This window comes from Salmo salar, chromosome ssa20, assembly GCF_905237065.1.
Source record: "Salmo salar chromosome ssa20, Ssal_v3.1, whole genome shotgun sequence".
NCBI classification, from domain to species: domain Eukaryota; kingdom Metazoa; phylum Chordata; class Actinopteri; order Salmoniformes; family Salmonidae; genus Salmo; species Salmo salar.
Genome location: NC_059461.1, coordinates 76893348 through 76907571, shown reverse-complemented (window position 1 = coordinate 76907571; position 14224 = coordinate 76893348). Strand labels below are relative to the sequence as shown.

Sequence of the window (14224 nt, the reverse complement as noted above, 5' to 3'; positions counted from 1 at the left end):
TCAGTATAGTGCAGGGGTCAGTGTGTGTGTGTGTGTGTGTGTGTGTGTGTGTGTGTGGTGTGGTGTGTGTGTGTGTGTGTGTGTGTGTGTACCTTCAGTATAGTGCAGGGGTCAGTGTGTGTGTGTGTGTGTGTGTGTGTGTGTGTGTGTGTGTGTTGTGTGTGTGTGTGTTGTGTGTACCTTCAGTATAGTGCAGGGGTCAGTGTGTGTGTGTGTACCTTCAGTATAGTGCAGGGGTCAGTGTGTGTGTGTGTGTACCTTCAGTATAGTGCAGGGGGTCAGTGTGTGTGTGTGTACCTTCAGTATGGTGCGGGGGTCAGTGTGTGTGTGTGTGTACCTTCAGTATAGTGCAGGGGTCAGTGTGTGTGTGTGTTACCTTCAGTATAGTGCAGGGGTCAGTGTGTGTGTGTGTGTGTGTACCTTCAGTATAGTGCAGGGGTCAGTGTGTGTGTGTGTACCTTCAGTATAGTGCAGGGGTCAGTGTGTGTGTGTGTGTGTGTTCTTCAGTATAGTGCGGGGGGTCAGTGTGTGTGTGTGTACCTTCAGTATAGTGCAGGGGTCAGTGTGTGTGTGTGTGCCTTCAGTATAGTGCAGGGGTCAGTGTGTGTGTGTGTGTGTACCTTCAGTATAGTGCAGGGGTCAGTGTGTGTGTGTGTGTGTGTCATCTTCAGTATAGTGCAGGGGTCGTGTGTGTGTGTGTGTGTGTGTGTATCTTCAGTATAGTGCAGGGGTCAGTGTGTGTGTGTTATCTTCAGTATAGTGCAGGGGTCAGTGTGTGTGTGTGTGTGTGTGTGTGTTATCTTCAGTATAGTGCAGGGGTCAGTGTGTGTGTGTGTTTGTGTATCTTCAGTATAGTGCAGGGGTCAGTGTGTGTGTGTGTGCCTTCAGTATAGTGCAGGGGTCAGTGTGTGTGTGTGTACCTTCAGTATAGTGCAGGGGTCAGTGTGTGTGTGTTTGTAACCTTCAGTATAGTGCAGGGGTCAGTGTGTGTGTGTGTGTGTGTTATCTTCAGTATAGTGCAGGTCAGTGTGTGTGTGTGTATCTTCAGTATGGTGCGGGGGTCAGTGTGTTGTGTGTGTGTGTGTGTGTGTTGTGTGTATCTTCAGTATAGTGCAGGGTCAGTGTGTGTGTGTATCTTCAGTATAGTGCAGGGGTCAGTGTGTGTGTGTGTACCTTCAGTATAGTGCAGGGATCAGTGTGTGTGTGTGTGTGTGTCCTTCAGTATGGTGCGGGGTCAGTGTGTGTGTGTGTGTGTGTGTGTTTATCTTCAGTATAGTGCAGGGCTCAGTGTGTGTGTGTTACCTTCAGTATATTGCAGGGGTCAGTGTGTGTGTGTGTGTGTGTGTGTGTGTGTGTGTGTGTGTGTGTGTTGTGTGTGTGTGTGTGTGTGTGTGTGTGTTGTGTGTGTGTGTGTACCTTCAGTATAGTGCAGGGGTCAGTGTGTGTGTGTGTACCTTCAGTATAGTGCAGGGGTCAGTGTGTGTGTGTGTTACCTTCAGTATAGTGCAGGGGTCAGTGTGTGTGTGTGTGTGTTACCTTCGTATAGTGCAGGGGTCAGTGTGTGTGTGTGTGTATCTTCAGTATGGTGCAGGGGTCAGTGTGTGTGTGTGTGTATCTTCAGTATAGTGCGGGGGTCAGTGTGTGTGTGTGTATCTTCAGTATAGTGCAGGGGTCAGTGTGTGTGTGTGTGTGTATCTTCAGTATAGTGCAGGGGTCAGTGTGTGTGTGTTTGTACCTTCAGTATAGTGCGGGGTCAGTGTGTGTGTGTGTGTACCTTCAGTATAGTGCAGGGGTCAGTGTGTGTGTGTGTACCTTCAGTATAGTGCAGGGGTCAGTGTGTGTGTGTGTTGTACCTTCAGTATAGTGCAGGGGTCAGTGTGTGTGTGTGTGTGTGTGTGTATCTTCAGTATAGTGCGGGGTCAGTGTGTGTGTGTATACCTTCAGTATAGTGCAGGGGGTCAGTGTGTGTGTGTGTTGTGTTGTGTGTGTGTGTGTTTGTTGTACCTTCAGTATAGTGCAGGGGTCGTGTGTGTGTGTGTGTGTGTGTGGTACCTTCAGTATAGTGCAGGGGTCAGTGTGTGTGTGTGTGTACCTTCAGTATAGTGCAGGGGTCAGTGTGTGTGTGTGTGTGTTGTATCTTCAGTATAGTGCGGGGGTCAGGTGTGTGTGTGTGTACCTTCTTAGTGCAGGGGTCAGTGTGTGTGTGTGTACCTTCAGTATAGTGCAGGGGTCAGTGTGTGTGTGTGTGTACCTTCAGTATAGTGCAGGGGTCAGTGTGTGTGTGTGTACCTTCAGTATAGTGCGGGGTCAGTGTGTGTGTGTGTGTTATCTTCAGTATAGTGCAGGGGTCAGTGTGTGTGTGTGTGTACCTTCAGTATAGTGCAGGGGTCAGTGTGTGTGTGTGTGTGTGTTCCTTCAGTATGGTGCAGGGGTCAGTGTGTGTGTGTGTGTGCTTCAGTATAGTGCGGTCGTGTGTGTGTGTGTGTATCTTCAGTATAGTGCAGGGGTCAGTGTGTGTGTGTGTACCTTCAGTATAGTGCAGGGGTCAGTGTGTGTGTGTGTGTGTGTACCTTCAGTATGTGCGGGGGTCAGTGTGTGTGTGTGTGTATCTTCAGTATAGTGCAGGGGTCAGTGTGTGTGTGTGTGTGTGTGTGTGTGTGTGTGTGTGTGTGTGTGTGTGTGTGTGTGTGTGTGTGTGTGTGTGTGTGTGTGTGTGTGTACCTTCAGTATAGTGCAGGGGTCAGTGTGTGTGTGTGTGTGTGTATCTTCAGTATAGTGCAGGGGTCAGTGTGTGTGTGTGTATTTTCAGTATAGTGCAGGGGTCAGTGTGTGTGTGTGTACCTTCAGTATAGTGCAGGGGTCAGTGTGTGTGTGTGTGTGTTACCTTCGTTGTGCGGGTCAGTGTGTGTGTGTGTATCTTCAGTATAGTGCAGGGGTCAGTGTGTGTGTGTGTGTGTTACCTTCAGTATAGTGCAGGGGTCAGTGTGTGTGTGTGTGTGTATCTTCAGTATAGTGCGGGGGTCAGTGTGTGTGTGTGTGTATCTTCAGTATAGTGCAGGGGTCAGTGTGTGTGTGTGTACCTTCAGTATAGTGCAGGGGTCAGTGTGTGTGTGTGTGTGTACCTTCAGTATAGTGCAAGGGTCAGTGTGTGTGTGTGTGTGTGTGTGTGTGTTTATCTTCAGTATAGTGCAGGGCTCAGTGTGTGTGTGTGTTACCTTCAGTATAGTGCAGGGGGTCAGTGTGTGTGTGTGTGTGTGTGTGTGTGTGGGTGTGTGTTACCTTCAGTATAGTGCAGGGGTCAGTGTGTGTGTGTGTGTGTGTGTGTGTGTGTGTGTGTGTGTGTGTGTGTGTGTGTGTGTGTGTGTGTGTGGTGTGTGTGTGTGTACCTTCAGTATAGTGCGGGGGTCAGTGTGTGTGTGTTACCTTCAGTATAGTGCAGGGGTCAGTGTGTGTGTGTGTACCTTCAGTATAGTGCAGGGGTCAGTGTGTGTGTGTGTGTATCTTCAGTATAGTGCAGGGGTCAGTGTGTGTGTGTGTGCCTTCAGTATAGTGCGGGGTCAGTGTGTGTGTGTGTGTACCTTCAGTATAGTGCAGGGGTCAGTGTGTGTGTGTGTGTGTACCTTCAGTATAGTGCAGGGGTCAGTGTGTGTGTGTGTGTTATCTTCGTATAGTGCAGGGGGTCAGTGTGTGTGTGTGTACCTTCAGTATAGTGCAGGGGGTCAGTGTGTGTGTGTGTTATCTTCAGTATGGTGCAGGGGTCAGTGTGTGTGTGTGTGTGTCCTTCAGTATAGTGCGGGGGTCAGTGTGTGTGTGTGTACCTTCAGTATAGTGCAGGGGTCAGTGTGTGTGTGTGTGTTACCTTCAGTATAGTGCAGGGGTCAGTGTGTGTGTGTGTGTTCTTCTTTATAGTGCAGGGGTCGTGTGTGTGTGTGTGTGTGTGTGTGTGTGTCTTCAGTATAGTGCGTGTGTGTGTGTGTGTGTGTGTGTGTATCTTCGTTAGTGCGGGGTCAGTGTGTGTGTGTGTATCTTCAGTATAGTGCAGGGGTCAGTGTGTGTGTGTGTGTACCTTCAGTATAGTGCGGGGTCAGTGTGTGTGTGTGTTGTGTATCTTCAGTATAGTGCAGGGGTCAGTGTGTGTGTGTGTATCTTCAGTATAGTGCAGGGGTCAGTGTGTGTGTGTTGTGTGTGTATCTTCAGTATAGTGCGGGGTCAGTGTGTGTGTGTGTTATCTTCAGTATAGTGCAGGGGTCAGTGTGTGTGTGTGTACCTTCAGTATAGTGCAGGGGTCAGTGTGTGTGTGTGTGTGTTGTCGTGTGTGTGTGTGTGTGTGTGTGTGTGTGTGTGGTGTGTACCTTCAGTATAGTGCAGGGGTCAGTGTGTGTGTGTGTACCTTCAGTATAGTGCGGGGGTCAGTGTGTGTGTGTGTGTGTGTCTTCAGTATAGTGCGGGGGTCAGTGTGTGTGTGTGTGTATCTTCAGTATAGTGCAGGGGTCAGTGTGTGTGTGTGTTACCTTCAGTATAGTGCAGGGGTCAGTGTGTGTGTGTGTGTTACCTTCAGTATAGTGCAGGGGTCAGTGTGTGTGTGTGTACCTTCAGTATAGTGCAGGGGGTCAGTGTGTGTGTGTGTGTGTGTGTATCTTCAGTATAGTGCGGGTCGTGTGTGTGTGTGTGTGTATCTTCAGTATAGTGCAGGGGTCAGTGTGTGTGTGTGTATCTTCAGTATAGTGCAGGGCTCAGTGTGTGTGTGTGTACCTTCAGTATAGTGCAGGGGTCAGTGTGTGTGTGTGTATCTTCTATAGTGCAGGGGTCGTGTGTGTGTGTGTGTCTTCAGTATGTGCAGGGGTCAGTGTGTGTGTGTGTGTGTGTGTGTGTGTGTTCTTTGTGTGTGTGTATCTTCAGTATAGTGCAGGGGTCAGTGTGTGTGTGTGTACCTTCAGTATAGTGCAGGGGTCAGTGTGTGTGTGTGTGTGTGTGTCCTTCAGTATAGTGCAGGGGTCAGTGTGTGTGTGTGTGTGTGTGTGTGTGTTGTATCTTCGTATAGTGCAGGGCTCAGTGTGTGTGTGTGTACCTTCAGTATAGTGCAGGGGTCAGTGTGTGTGTGTGTGTGTGTGTGTTTGTGTGTGTTGTGCCTTCAGTATAGTGCAGGGGTCAGTGTGTGTGTGTGTGTGACCTTCAGTATAGTGCAGGGGTCAGTGTGTGTGTGTGTGTGTGTCTTCAGTATAGTGCAGGGGTCAGTGTGTGTGTGTGTGTATCTTCAGTATAGTGCAGGGGTCAGTGTGTGTGTGTGTACCTTCAGTATAGTGCAGGGGTCAGTGTGTGTGTGTTTGTACCTTCAGTATAGTGCAGGGGTCAGTGTGTGTGTGTGTGTGTGTGTTATCTTCAGTATAGTGCAGGGGTCAGTGTGTGTGTGTGTATCTTCAGTATAGTGCAGGGGTCAGTGTGTGTGTGTGTGTGTGTGTGTTTGTCCTTCGTATGTGCGGTCGTGTGTGTGTGTGTGTGTGTGTGTGCCTTCAGTATAGTGCAGGGTCAGTGTGTGTGTGTGTGTTGTTGTGCTGTGTGTGTGTGTGTGTGTGTATCTTCAGTATAGTGCAGGGGTCAGTGTGTGTGTGTGTGTACCTTCAGTATAGTGCAGGGGGTCAGTGTGTGTGTGTGTGTACCTTCAGTATAGTGCAGGGTCAGTGTGTGTGTGTGTGCCTTCGGTATAGTGCGGGGGTCAGTGTGTGTGTGTGTGTGTATCTTCGTATGGTGCAGGGGTCAGTGTGTGTGTGTGTGTACCTTCAGTATAGTGCAGGGGTCAGTGTGTGTGTGTGTGTTACCTTCAGTATAGTGCAGGGGTCAGTGTGTGTGTGTGTGTGTCTTCAGTATAGTGCAGGAGTCAGTGTGTGTGTGTGTGTGTGTGTTTATCTTCGTATGGTGCGGGTCGTGTGTGTGTGTGTATCTTCAGTATAGTGCAGGGGTCAGAGTGTGTGTGTACCTTCAGTATAGTGCAGGGGTCAGTGTGTGTGTGTGTGTACCTTCAGTATAGTGCAGGGGGTCAGTGTGTGTGTGTGTGTGTGTATCTTCAGTATAGTGCAGGGGTCAGTGTGTGTGTGTGTTACCTTCAGTATAGTGCAGGGGTCAGTGTGTGTGTGTGTGTGTGTGTGTGTGTTGTGTGTGTGTGTGTGTGTGTGTGTGTGTGTGTCTGGTGTGTGTGTGTGTGTGTGTTTTTATCTTCAGTATAGTGCAGGGGTCAGTGTGTGTGTGTGTACCTTCAGTATAGTGCAGGGGTCAGTGTGTGTGTGTGTACCTTCAGTATAGTGCAGGGGTCAGTGTGTGTGTGTGTTTGTATCTTCAGTATAGTGCAGTGGTCAGTGTGTGTTTGTGTATCTTCAGTATAGTGCAGGGGTCAGTGTGTGTGTGTGTGTGTGTGTGTTATCTTCAGTATAGTGCAGGGGTCAGTGTGTGTGTGTGTACCTTCAGTATAGTGCAGGGGTCGTGTGTGTGTGTGTGTGTGTCCTTCAGTATAGTGCAGGGGTCAGTGTGTGTGTGTTATCTTCAGTATAGTGCAGGGCTCAGTGTGTGTGTGTGTACCTTCAGTATAGTGCAGGGGTCAGTGTGTGTGTGTGTGTGTGTGTGTGTGTGTGTGTGTGTGTGTGTGTGTGTGTGTGTGTGTGTGTGTGTGTGTGTGTGTGTACCTTCAGTATAGTGCAGGGGTCAGTGTGTGTGTGTGTGTGTGTGTGTGTGTGTGTGTGTGTGTGTGTGTGTGTGTGTGTGTGTGTGTGTGTGTGTGTACCTTCAGTATAGTGCGGGGTCAGTGTGTGTGTGTGTGTACCTTCAGTATAGTGCAGGGGTCAGTGTGTGTGTGTGTACCTTCAGTATAGTGCAGGGGTCAGTGTGTGTGTGTGTGTGTTGTACCTTCAGTATAGTGCAGGGGTCAGTGTGTGTGTGTGTATCTTCAGTATAGTGCAGGGGGTCAGTGTGTGTGTGTGTGTGTTACCTTCAGTATAGTGCAGGGGTCAGTGTGTGTGTGTGTACCTTCAGTATAGTGCAGGGGTCAGTGTGTGTGTGTGTGTGTACCTTCAGTATAGTGCAAGGGTCAGTGTGTGTGTGTGTATCTTCAGTATAGTGCGGGGGTCAGTGTGTGTGTGTGTTACCTTCAGTATAGTGCAGGGGTCAGTGTGTGTGTGTGTGTGTACCTTCGTATAGTGCAGGGGTCAGTGTGTGTGTGTGTGTGTGTTTCTTCAGTATAGTGCAGGGGTCAGTGTGTGTGTGTGTGTATCTTCTTTATAGTGCAGGGGTCAGTGTGTGTGTGTGTGTGTGTGTGTGTATCTTCAGTATAGTGAAGGGGTCAGTGTGTGTGTGTGTGTGTGTATGTGTGTATCTTCAGTATAGTGCAGTGGTCAGTGTGTGTTTGTGTATCTTCAGTATAGTGCAGGGGTCAGTGTGTGTGTGTGTGTTATCTTCAGTATAGTGCAGGGGTCAGTGTGTGTGTGTGTGTGTGTCTTCGTTGTGCGGGGTCAGTGTGTGTGTGTGTATCTTCAGTATAGTGCAGGGGTCAGTGTGTGTGTGTGTACCTTCAGTATAGTGCAGGGGTCAGTGTGTGTGTGTGTGTGTGTTCTTCAGTATAGTGCAGGGGTCAGTGTGTGTGTGTGTGTGTGTTGTGTGTGTGTGTGTGTATCTTCAGTATAGTGCAGGGCTCAGTGTGTGTGTGTGTGTGTGTGTGTGTGTGTGTGTGTGTGTGTGTGTGTGTGTGTGTGTGTGTGTGTGTGTGTGTGTGTGTGTGTGTACCTTCAGTATAGTGCAGGGGTCAGTGTGTGTGTGTGTGTTGGTACCTTCAGTATAGTGCAGGGGTCAGTGTGTGTGTGTGTGTACCTTCAGTATAGTGCGGGGTCAGTGTGTGTGTGTGTGTGTGTGTGTGTGTGTGTGTGTGTGTGTACCTTCAGTATAGTGCAGGGGGTCAGTGTGTGTGTGTGTGTTATCTTCAGTATAGTGCAGGGGTCAGTGTGTGTGTGTGTACCTTCAGTATAGTGCATGGGTCAGTGTGTGTGTGTGTTATCTTCAGTATAGTGCAGGGGTCAGTGTGTGTGTGTGTGTACCTTCAGTATAGTGCAGGGGTCAGTGTGTGTGTGTGTGTTACCTTCAGTATAGTGCAGGGGTCAGTGTGTGTGTGTGTACCTTCAGTATAGTGCAGGGGTGAGTGTGTGTGTGTGTTGTACCTTCAGTATAGTGCAGGGGTCAGTGTGTGTGTGTGTGTACCTTCAGTATAGTGCAGGGGTCAGTGTGTGTGTGTGTGTGTGTGTACCTTCAGTATAGTGCAGGGGTCAGTGTGTGTGTGTGTGTACCTTCAGTATAGTGCAGGGGTCAGTGTGTGTGTGTGTGTGTGTGTGTGTGTGTGTGTGTACCTTCAGTATAGTGCAGGGGTCAGTGTGTGTGTGTGTACCTTCAGTATAGTGCAGGGGTCAGTGTGTGTGTGTGTGCCTTCAGTATAGTGCAGGGGTCAGTGTGTGTGTGTGTGTACCTTCAGTATAGTGCGGGGTCGTGTGTGTGTGTGTGTGTACCTTCAGTATAGTGCAGGGGTCAGTGTGTGTGTGTGTGTATCTTCAGTATAGTGCAGGGGTCAGTGTGTGTGTGTGTGTGTGTGTGTGTGTGTGTGTGTGTGTGTGTGTGTGTGTGTGTGTGTCTGTTGTGTGGGTGTGTGTGTGTGTGTGTACCTTCAGTATAGTGCAGGGGTCAGTGTGTGTGTGTGTGTGTTGTACCTTCAGTATAGTGCAGGGGTCAGTGTGTGTGTGTGTACCTTCAGTATAGTGCAGGGGTCAGTGTGTGTGTGTGTGTGTTACCTTCAGTATAGTGCAGGGGTCAGTGTGTGTGTGTGTGTATCTTCAGTATAGTGCAGGGGTCAGTGTGTGTGTGTGTGTTATCTTCAGTATAGTGCAGGGGTCAGTGTGTGTGTGTGTGTACCTTCAGTATAGTGCAGGGGTCAGTGTGTGTGTGTGTGTGTGTGCCTTCAGTATGTGCAGGGGTCAGTGTGTGTGTGTGTGTGTGTGTGTGTGTGGTATCTTCAGTATAGTGCAGGGGCTCAGTGTGTGTGTGTGTACCTTCAGTATAGTGCAGGGGTCAGTGTGTGTGTGTGTGTGTGTGTGTGTGTGTGTGTGTGTGTGTGTGTGTGTGTTACCTTCAGTATAGTGCAGGGGTCAGTGTGTGTGTGTGTGTGTGTGTGTGTGTGTGTGTGTGTGTGTGTGTGTGTGTGTGTGTGTGTGTGTGTGTGTGTGTACCTTCAGTATAGTGCAGGGGTCAGTGTGTGTGTGTGTACCTTCAGTATAGTGCAGGGGTCAGTGTGTGTGTGTGTACCTTCAGTATAGTGCAGGGGTCAGTGTGTGTGTGTGTGTACCTTCAGTATAGTGCAGGGGTCAGTGTGTGTGTGTGTACCTTCAGTATAGTGCAGGGGTCAGTGTGTGTGTGTGTGTACCTTCAGTATAGTGCAGGGGTCAGTGTGTGTGTGTGTATCTTCAGTATAGTGCGGGGGTCGTGTGTGTGTGTGTGTGTATCTTCAGTATAGTGCAGGGGTCAGTGTGTGTGTGTGTGTACCTTCAGTATAGTGCAGGGGTCAGTGTGTGTGTGTGTACCTTCAGTATAGTGCAGGAGTCAGTGTGTGTGTGTGTGTGTGTCCTTCAGTATAGTGCAGGGGTCAGTGTGTGTGTGTGTGTTATCTTCAGTATAGTGCAGGGGTCAGTGTGTGTGTGTGTGTATCTTCAGTATAGTGCAGGGTCAGTGTGTGTGTGTGTGTGTACCTTCAGTATAGTGCAGGGGTCAGTGTGTGTGTGTGGTGTGTGTGTGTACCTTCAGTATAGTGCAGGGGTCAGTGTGTGTGTGTGTACCTTCAGTATAGTGCAGGGGTCAGTGTGTGTGTGTGTGTGTGTGTCTTCAGTATAGTGCGGGGTCAGTGTGTGTGTGTGTGTGCTTCGTTGTGCGGGTCAGTGTGTGTGTGTGTATCTTCAGTATAGTGCAGGGGTCAGTGTGTGTGTGTGTACCTTCAGTATAGTGCAGGGGTCAGTGTGTGTGTGTGTGTGTCCTTCAGTATAGTGCAGGGGTCAGTGTGTGTGTGTGTGTGTGTGGTTGTATCTTCAGTATAGTGCAGGGGCTCAGTGTGTGTGTGTGTACCTGAGTATAGTGCAGGGTGTCAGTGTGTGTGTGTGTGTGTGTGTGTGTGTGTGTGTGTGTGTGTGTGTGTGTACCTTCAGTATAGTGCAGGGGTCAGTGTGTGTGTGTGTGTGTGTGTGTGTGTGTGTGTGTGTGTGTGTGTGTGTGTGTGTGTGTGTGTGTGTGTGTGTGTGTGTGTGTGTGTGTACCTTCAGTATAGTGCAGGGGTCAGTGTGTGTGTGTGTGTACCTTCAGTATAGTGCAGGGGTCAGTGTGTGTGTGTGTACCTTCAGTATAGTGCAGGGGTCAGTGTGTGTGTGTGTGTACCTTCAGTATAGTGCAGGGGTCAGTGTGTGTGTGTGTGTGTAGCTTCAGTATAGTGCAGGGGTCAGTGTGTGTGTGTGTGTGTGTATCTTCAGTATAGTGCAGGGGTCAGTGTGTGTGTGTGTACCTTCAGTATAGTGCAGGGGTCAGTGTGTGTGTGTGTACCTTCAGTATAGTGCAGGGGTCAGTGTGTGTGTGTGTGTGTGTGTTGCCTTCAGTATAGTGCAGGGGTCAGTGTGTGTGTGTGTGTGTGTGTGTGGTTGTACCTTCAGTATAGTGCAGGGCTCAGTGTGTGTGTGTGTGACCTTCAGTATAGTGCAGGGGTCAGTGTGTGTGTGTGTGTGTGTGTGTGTGTGTGTGTGTGTGTGTGTGTGTGTGTGTGTGTGTGTGTGTGTGTGTGTGTGTGTGTGTGTGTGTGTGTGTGTGTGTGTACCTTCAGTATAGTGCAGGGGTCAGTGTGTGTGTGTGTTACCTTCAGTATAGTGCAGGGGTCAGTGTGTGTGTGTGTACCTTCAGTATAGTGCAGGGGTCAGTGTGTGTGTGTGTTACCTTCAGTATAGTGCAGGGGTCAGTGTGTGTGTGTGTGACCTTCAGTATAGTGCAGGGGTCAGTGTGTGTGTGTGTATCTTCAGTATAGTGCAGGGGTCAGTGTGTGTGTGTGTGTATCTTCAGTATAGTGCAGGGGTCAGTGTGTGTGTGTGTGTACCTTCAGTATAGTGCAGGGGTCAGTGTGTGTGTGTTGTACCTTCAGTATAGTGCAGGGGTCAGTGTGTGTGTGTGTGTTGTCGTATGTGCAGGTCAGTGTGTGTGTGTGTGTGATCTTCAGTATAGTGCAGGGGTCAGTGTGTGTGTGTGTACCTTCAGTATAGTGCAGGGATCAGTGTGTGTGTGTGTGTGTGTGTGTGTGTCGTGTGTGTGTGTGTGTACCTTCAGTATAGTGCAGGGGTCAGTGTGTGTGTGTGTACCTTCAGTATAGTACAGGGGTCAGTGTGTGTGTGTGTGTACCTTCAGTATAGTGCAGGGGTCAGTGTGTGTGTGTGTGTGTGTGTACCTTCAGGATAGTGCAGGGGTCAGTGTGTGTGTGTGTGTTACCTTCAGTATAGTGCAGGGGTCAGTGTGTGTGTGTGTACCTTCAGTATAGTGCAGGGGTCAGTGTGTGTGTGTGTGTTACCTTCAGTATAGTACAGGGGTCAGTGTGTGTGTGTGTGTACCTTCAGTATAGTGCAGGGGTCAGTGTGTGTGTGTGTGTACCTTCAGTATAGTGCAGGGGTCAGTGTGTGTGTGTGTACCTTCAGTATAGTGCAGGGGTCAGTGTGTGTGTGTGTGTGTGGTGTGCCTTCAGTATAGTGCAGGGGTCAGTGTGTGTGTGTGTGTGTGTGTGTGTGTGTGTGTTGTGTTGTACCTTCAGTATAGTGCAGGGGTCAGTGTGTGTGTGTGTACCTTCAGTATAGTGCAGGGGTCAGTGTGTGTGTGTGTGTGGGTGTGTGTGTGTGTGTGTGTGTGTACCTTCAGTATAGTGCAGGGGTCAGTGTGTGTGTGTGTGCGTTCAGTATAGTGCAGGGTGTGTGTGTGTGTGTGTGTGTACCTTCAGTATAGTGCAGGGGTCAGTGTGTGTGTGTGTGTGTACCTTCAGTATAGTGCAGGGGTCAGTGTGTGTGTGTGTGTACCTTCAGTATAGTGCAGGGGTCAGTGTGTGTGTGTGTACCTTCAGTATAGTGCAGGGGTCAGTGTGTGTGTGTGTGTGTGTACCTTCAGTATAGTGCAGGGGTCAGTGTGTGTGTGTGTGTGTGTACCTTCAGTATAGTGCAGGGGTCAGTGTGTGTGTGTGTGTACCTTCAGTATAGTGCAGGGGTCAGTGTGTGTGTGTGTTACCTTCAGTATAGTGCAGGGGTCAGTGTGTGTGTGTGTGTTCCTTCAGTATAGTGCAGGGGTCAGTGTGTGTGTGTGTGTGTGGTCAGTGTGTGTGTGTGTGTGTACCTTCAGTATAGTGCAGGGGTCAGTGTGTGTGTGTGTGTGTACCTTCAGTATAGTGCAGGGGTCAGAGTGTGTGTGTGTGTACCTTCAGTATAGTGCAGGGGTCAGTGTGTGTGTGTGTGTGTACCTTCAGTATAGTGCAGGGGTCAGTGTGTGTGTGTGTACCTTCAGTATAGTGCAGGGGTCAGTTGTGTGTGTGTACCTTCAGTATAGTGCAGGGGTCAGTGTGTGTGTGTGTACCTTCAGTATAGTGCAGGGGTCAGTGTGTGTGTGTGTGTGTGTGTGTACCTTCAGTATAGTACAGGGGTCAGTGTGTGTGTGTGTACCTTCAGTATAGTGTAGGGGTCAGTGTGTGTGTGTGTGTGTACCTTCAGTATAGTGCAGGGGTCAGTGTGTGTGTGTGTGTGTGTACCTTCAGTATAGTGCAGGGGTGAGTGTGTGTGTGTGTGTGTACCTTCAGTATAGTGCAGGGGTCAGTGTGTGTGTGTGTGTACCTTCAGTACAGTGCAGGGGTCAGTGTGTGTGTGTGTACCTTCAGTATAGTGCAGGGGTCAGTGTGTGTGTGTGTGTGTACCTTCACTATAGTGCAGGGGTCAGTGTGTGTGTGTGTACCTTCAGTATAGTGCAGGGATCAGTGTGTGTGTGTGTGTGTGTACCTTCAGTATAGTGCAGGGGTCAGTGTGTGTGTGTGTGTGTACCTTCAGTATAGTCCAGGGGTCAGTGTGTGTGTGTGTACCTTCAGTATAGTGCAGGGGTCAGAGTGTGTGTGTGTGTGTACCTTCAGTATAGTGCAGGGGTCAGTGTGTGTGTGTGTGTGTACCTTCAGTATAGTGCAGGGGTCAGTGTGTGTGTGTGTGTGTACCTTCAGTATAGTGCAGGGGTCTGAGTGTGTGTGTGTGTACCTTCAGTATAGTGCAGGGGTCAGTGTGTGTGTGTGTACCTTCAGTATAGTGCAGGGGTCAGTGTGTGTGTGTACCTTCAGTATAGTGCAGGGATCAGAGTGTGTGTGTGTGTACCTTCAGTATAGTGCAGGGGTCAGAGTGTGTGTGTGTGTGTGTGTACCTTCACTATAGTGCAGGGATCAGAGTGTGTGTGTGTGTACCTTCAGTATAGTGCAGGGGTCAGTGTGTGTGTGGGTGTGTGTGTGTACCTTCAGTATAGTGCAGGGGTCAGTGTGTGTGTGTGTGTGTACCTTCAGTATAGTGCAGGGGTCAGTGTGTGTGTGTGTACCTTCAGTATAGTGCAGGGGTCAGTGTGTGTGTGTGTACCTTCAGTATAGTGCAGGGATCAGAGTGTGTGTGTGTGTACCTTCAGTATAGTGCAGGGGTCAGTGTGTGTGTGTGTGTGTACCTTCACTATAGTGCAGGGGTCAGTGTGTGTGTGTGTACCTTCAGTATAGTGCAGGGGTCAGTGTGTGTGTGTGTGTACCTTCAGTATAGTGCAGGGGTCAGTGTGTGTGTGGGTGTGTGTGTGTACCTTCAGTATAGTGCAGGGGTCAGTGTGTGTGTGTGTGTGTACCTTCAGTATAGTGCAGGGGTCAGTGTGTGTGTGGGTGTGTGTGTGTACCTTCAGTATAGTGCAGGGGTCAGTGTGTGTGTGTGTGTGTACCTTCAGTATAGTGCAGGGGTCAGTGTGTGTGTGTGTACCTTCAGTATAGTGCAGGGGTCAGTGTGTGTGTGTGTACCTTCAGTATAGTGCAGGGATCAGAGTGTGTGTGTGTGTACCTTCAGTATAGTGCAGGGGTCAGTGTGTGTGTGTGTACCTTCAGTATAGTGCAGGGGTCAGTGTGTGTGTGTGTGTGTACCTTCAC

The 14224-nt window shown here is 49.5% G+C and overlaps 1 protein-coding gene across 10 annotated transcripts in view; it reads right to left on the bottom strand.

Annotated features, from left to right (window-relative positions):
• Positions 1–14224, bottom strand: part of LOC106581345 (protocadherin Fat 3) — a 485897-nt gene that overhangs the window by 69231 nt on the left and 402442 nt on the right. The window lies entirely within an intron of this gene.